This window comes from Lepidochelys kempii, chromosome 6, assembly GCF_965140265.1.
Source record: "Lepidochelys kempii isolate rLepKem1 chromosome 6, rLepKem1.hap2, whole genome shotgun sequence".
In the NCBI taxonomy this organism is placed as follows: Eukaryota; Metazoa; Chordata; order Testudines; family Cheloniidae; genus Lepidochelys; species Lepidochelys kempii.
Window position 1 is genome coordinate 116,872,678 of NC_133261.1, and position 6,551 is coordinate 116,879,228.

Sequence of the window (6,551 nt, forward strand, 5' to 3'; positions counted from 1 at the left end):
GATCAGGGATCGGCAACCTTTGGCACGTGACCCGCCAGGGAAAGGACCCTGGCAGGCTGGGCCAATTTGTTTACCTGCCATGTCTGCAGGTTCGGCCAATCACAGCTCCCACTGGCTGCGGTTCGCCACTCCAGGCCAAATGGGGACTGCGGGAAGTAATGTGTATAACAGCCTAGGGCATATGATCATGATTCCTTCAAGTGGCTAGCCCCAGTCACTACACATGAGCATACATGTGAGCTAGGCATACAGAAGACTTTTCTGTTGACACCTAGATTAGAATTTTTACCTGTAAATGCATCTCTAATGTACGATAAACTGTGAATTTCTGTTGCCAAGAGATAAATTAAATTAAAATTTAATTAAATTTCACGCACAATGTGATGTAATTAAGATGACCTAACCCCCAGTGTAAACACCACGAGGTTGATGGAAGATTTCTTCTGTCAAACTAACTACCACCTCTCGGAGGGGTGGATTTACTGCAGTGGTAGAAGAACACCTTCCATCGTGGTAATAAGTGTCTACGCTGTACCAGTTTCTAGTATAGACATCCGCAAACATCTACCTCAGTGACAGAGGACTTGTAGGGCCGCTACTTATTAAAATTCCCAGATGGATCTCCCACAGCCTTCAGGAATAAGAGCAATGCTTAAAAGCTCTTAATTAAAGATTGGCAGATGCTCAAATACTACAGTAATGGGAATCAATCAAAAGCCATCTGTGCATATGCACATATTTACACAGTAATGCTGGGTGGAAGTATGCTGGAAAGATCCTACACAGATTTACATGAAACTTCACTGAGGCTACTTCTACTCTTTCTGCTCAGCAAGTGGCTAAAGGCCAAGCAGTGAGCTCTAATATTCAGAGGACAAGTCCCTTCTGCCAAACAGGACTCCTGAACACAAGTTTAAAACCAGTGAGCTAAGGTAACTTTACAACTGTTAGGCCCCCTTCCTGGGCCCCTCTCATAAGAATCATTTGCAGTAATAAAATTCCTAAGCAGAGAGTTTCAAGGCTTTTCTAACTGCAAGAGGCACTGTTAGACTGTGAAGGACAAAAGCTAGCTAAAAAAAAAAAAGTCGGTTAAATAAGAGGGCAGGAACTGTTAAAGACATGTCTGGCAGTAGCTGGGGAAGGGAAAAGTTAGCCAGAGTATTTGGCTCTTAACCTGCAGAAACTATGGCAGCAAGAAAGAGGCCCTTCTCTGTGGCTCAGAACCCTGGAGTTTGGAAGACTTGGGGCTCCAAGAACCAGGCTGAAGTGCCATCTTCCCTACTTATTTCAGCCACATGCCTTAGCTTAAGCTAAGATTAGCTGTAATTGGAGACAGGGACTTTTTTCTATGATGCATCTGTGCAGCACCTAGCACACTGGGGCCCCAACCTGGCTGGGACCTCTGTATTACAAATCACTACAAACTGTACAATAGTAACAGCAGCAGAGGACCCTGATAAGGGATGCAGCAACAGTGTGATGGTTAGATCTTTATCAGGAAGGCGAGACTGTAAGAAGGGAGAAGGTGGCTCTTGTTCCATTGATTTAACGCCACCAATAGAAACAATTTAGCTGCCTAGGATTATAAACCATAAACTTCTGCAGGCATTGGTAAATAACCATATTACTGATTGAAAGCCAGTCTAACTGCATAGTAAAGGCTTGTCTACACAAAGAGTTGTGCGGCTTTAAATTATACCATATAATTAAAATGGACAACCCCACTAGTGGGGACAGTTATACCAGTAAAAAAAAAAAAAGGTGTTTATACCAGTATAACTTATTCCCATACAGGAAAAGGGAATAAGCTACACAGTTATAAGGCACTTTATACCAGTATAACTGTGTCTACACTTGCAAAGTTTTTGCACTGTCAGTTTCAACGGTGATCATGAACCGGTGAAAGAGAAGCGCTGGCTTGGGTACTCACTTTCTGCTGCCTGTGGAAGAGTGTGTTTACATCTGCAGCACTTCCACCACCGACGAGAGCCATGCATGGAGGGCAGCTGTCCCACAGTGCAACTCTCTCCATTTTGATGATTGTGGAAAGGGGGGAGGCATGATTTTATTAGCTATAAGTCAGTCCTCCCATAGAAACTTTGAGGGGAGGCAGGGCTCTCTATTATCAGTTTGTCCTTCAGCGACCAGGCTAAGTAGAGTGAAAACAACCTGTAAGGAAGACCTAGCTATTCTTTGTCTCCAAGGACAAGGAGAAACAATGGATTTGTGAGAAAGATTTCAGCTGTAAAAGACTAAATTGCAGCTACTGGGTTTACTGGGGCAAGAGAAAACAATGGGTGTTTTTACTAGGAGGCGTGTTGTCAGGCAAGCTTGAAGGACACACTGGAATTGGACGTCATTGTAAATTTGAAGGAACTTCTGGAATGACTACTTCAAAAGCTTTAGCAAGGAGGGATAGTGCGGAAGTCTTGCTCCTCCAGCCTCATGGCCCTGCTCTGGCAGTTGTATTCCATTATGGTATCACACTCCAAGCATGCATGTCTTCCAGCACCACCCCCAAAAAAGCCTTTTTAGTTTGGGGTCTCTCAGATAAAGTCACTGACCTTTTTTCCCCCCACACTTTTATGAAGCTCTGGGCGGACCAGTTGACAGGTGCAGTTATACTCAGGGCTGGATTAACCTTTTGTGGGACCGGTGCCAAACATATCTCTGGGCCCCCATGGAGGCAATGGAGCATGGTGTGGGTTGGGGAGGGAGGGTTGGTCCCCAGAGCAAGGGGCCAGTCAGGGGCAATGGGGCATGGTATGGCGGGGATGGGGGCCCGCTCAGCCCAGTGCAAGGGCACTATTTACAAACTGGCAGATGCCAGAAGGAAGTGGCTTGCTCGGCCCTGTGGTGCCAGCATTCCCCTTCCCCTTTGGGGGCAGGCCCATGCCGCACCACACAGCCCCCCTACCAAACATGAACACCCTCCTGACTCTGGCCAGAGCCCCGCTGGAGCCTCTATGCCCAGCGTCCCCCACCTGACCCCCCTCCACAAATGCACAGCATCCTGCACAACACCCACAGCAACCTGCCCACAGCCCCACCACAACTGCCCAGCACCCCACACAGAACCTCCACTCCCTAGTTCCCCAACACAGATCTTCCCTGCCACCTCATAGCCCAGCACCACCCCAGATCCCCCCTGAGACCCACTCCCACCCCCTGGCCGCACTCACAAGCCCTGCTGGGAGGGGACTGTGCCTCCTGGACTGAGCCAGCAGCGCAGCCAGGGCTGGTCCCTGGGTGGGGAAACCGCTCCAGCCCCTTGGGAGTGGTGTGATCAGCCAGCCTACAGCCTGTCCCACCTGGGCTCCCTCAGGACCCACTTGCCTGGAGGGGCCCAACCAACCCCCCCACACTGTCCCCCATCCACCCCAACTGGTGAGTCTTCTGCACCAGTTCCAGCAGCTCAGCTTGGGAAGACAGGCGGGGCCCCACAGGTGGAGGGAAGCAGAGACTGCCTGGAGCTGGAGGTGCACTAGGGTCTGGCCAGGGGGCAGAGAGGAGCCAGCAGGTGGGGCCAGAGGGTGGAGAGTAGCCCTTAGCCAGCTGGTGGGCAGGCGGAGCGGAGCAAGTGGTGGGCGGGGGCGGGACGGGGGGGGAGAGCCATCAGGTTGGCGGGGTCTTGGGGCGCAGTGCAAGTGGAGCAGGCCGAGGTCCCTTCGGAGCATGGGCCCGGCTCCATGGTGCCGCTGTAAACCCGGCACTGGTTAGACTACTACTTGCTGACTACTCTGGAGTGATAGGCCCCGTTGTTGTACCGCTCTACAATAGAGTCAGGGATGATTCGAGTCTTGCTCAGAGCAAATGCAATCCCAAGAGTGATGAGCCTGCCTCAGCTGGTGCACAGCCAAATGTTGTGTGGCCACATGTTGGGTTACAGGCATTGGAGGAGGCTGCAACAGCTATCCTAATTCTGTTCTCCCATAGAAGCAAGGCCTTTGCAAGCTTGTCCGAGTGGAAGAACGATCTCCCTCGTCTAACCAGGCACGAATGCTGAGTCAAGACAGGCTGATACAGGAGGGAGATGCAGAACTATCAGTGCGACAGAGGCATATATTTTGGCACAGAGGACTCCCTCATCCCAACAGGTGAAAACCAAACCCCCGCGTCACAGAAGATGTGCACAGTTACCGTCCAAGGCAGTCTTAGGTAAAACATCATCTGCCTCACTCTCTGCCTAACTTGCCCCTGCTTTTGCAGAATATCTGCACAAAGTGTGTCTGAGGAAGTTCAGGACAGATACTTGCAGCATTTCGAGCACCAGGTTCCCCTGTGTTTCTGAATAGCTGCTAAGCATCATTTGCTGCAAGGCCCAGCACCTCTTCAGTTCACAGCCCAACATCTCATCCGTACTTTCACAAATGCTGCTTGGACTAAAACATGCAGGTGTGATATCACCTATCTTGCATACTGCACTGTCACTGCTTGGCAGCAGGCTCCTCTATCTTGCTTTCAGCCTCACAGAATACACATTTCCACCACTGTTCTGCTCCGCCAAGTCTGTAGTTGAACTCCCAGTGTGACAGGCTTTTACAGCTCCTGGCCAGGATATGGCAGATGGGGAGAGAAACAGTTTCAACCTGCTTCCTGCCTTAGGTCTGGTCTTCACTAGGAAATTAGGTCAGAAAAATCCACACCCCTAAGTGACAGTTAAATCAACCTAGCACCCTGGTGTAGACAACACTAGGTTGACAGGAGAATTCTGTCGACCTAGCTACTACCTTTCGGAGAGGTGGAGTACCTACTCCTTCTTTGGGTGTAGGTAGCATCTTCTCTGGAGCGCTACAGCGACATTGCTGCAGCATTTTAAATATAGACAAGCCCTTAGTGGGAAGCCTGCACCTCAGCTAATGGGAGGCAACCTGTTGATATCCACTGGGACTGATTTCTATTTTCTAGTAACCTGGGGCCATCAGAACTCCCCAAACTTAGCTGAGTACAAGATCCAAGGACACCACAACTCGAGAGGACTTTGAGCCAAGACAGGTAGGAGCCAGCTGGAAGAAAAAGGTTGCCTTTTTAGAAAAACTAAAGTTAGAAGTTATTTTCAGTTTAGTTTCCAAAGTCTTGGAAAAAAAAAAAAAAGGGGGGGGTTAATTTAGACAACATATACATTGTAAATTTATACAAGCATTCCCAAAATCCAACTTAGGCAGGAAAACAGTGTGGCTAGAATCAAAGCAACCTCATGTTAGTTTTCTGAAGCTAAGTCTGGGAGAGGGTGGGAAGAGGGGAGAGAGCCTCAGATAAATTTCCTGTGAATACTTGCTGTTCATTTCCTTTTGTTTTTTGTTTATGGCTCCCATTCCTTGGCATTGAGTCATTTGCTCTAGCTGAATCAGTGACTTCCCAGCATCTGACTCGCAACCTTGCATTAAGAGAGATAAAGTAGTACCCATTCTGTGAAGGAGAGGGGGAGAGATAAGGAACTGAATTACACAAGTATAGTTTTAGAGGGTGGATTTCATGAGGTACAGCATCTTCTTAATAAGAAAAGGAGTACTTGTGGCACCTTAGAGACTAACCAATTTGAGCATAAGCTTTCGTGAGCTACAGCTCACTTCGAATGCATCCAATGAAGTGAGCTGTAGCTCAGGAAAGCTTATGCTCAAATAAATGTGTTAGTCTCTAAGGTGCCACAAGTACTTTTTTTTTTTGTGAATACAGACTAACACGGCTGCAACTCAAACCCATCTTCTTAATGCCATTCACAAATCTTTCATTTTATGACTTTACATTCTACAGAATACAAAAACTTCAAAACAAAAAATTGTTTTGAATTGAAAGGAAGACACATTTCTTTCAAAAAATGTCAAAACAGGACATTTCAATACTGCTGAACTCCCTTCCCCTCCCCCTTTGCCCTCTTCTCCTCCGAAACAAGGTTCTGACAAGAGACAATTTTGCAAAAAGTGTTTAGATTTACCTGGAACTGCATTCTGATGGAAAACTGGTCCATCGAAGTTTTTCTGAACACCACTAATTAATATATATAAAATAAAATCAGGAAGTCAAAATGATTTTAGAATTTTGCCCTAAAATCTCATCAACATACCCATTCCTGCGGAAATATTTTGATTTGGACAAACTGCATTTTCCAATAGAAAACTGTTTTGTTAAAAAAAATTCAACCAGCTCTAATTGCTATGTTTTGTGGCCTGTACCATGCAGGGGATAAAACTAACCTAGAGGATCATAATGGTCCCTTCTGACTTAAGTATCTAGGAATAAATAAAGTATATTTTGTGCTTTTATTTCAATAAAGGTATTACTTGATATCTACACGCTTCTGAATATACGTTAACTAATAAAAGCCCTAGACATGTATAAACCTTGGTTTAGACAAATAAGGTGGGTAATATCTTATCTGATCAGCTTCTGTTTGTGAGAGACAAGCTTCCCAGCCACACAGCTCTTCTTCAGGTCCGGGAAAGGAACTCTCAGCATCACGGCAAAATGTAATGTTGAACAGATTGTTTAGTATTCAGCACATATTGTAAGGGACCATTCAAGGTATAATGGCCCATTAACACGTCTGCAGT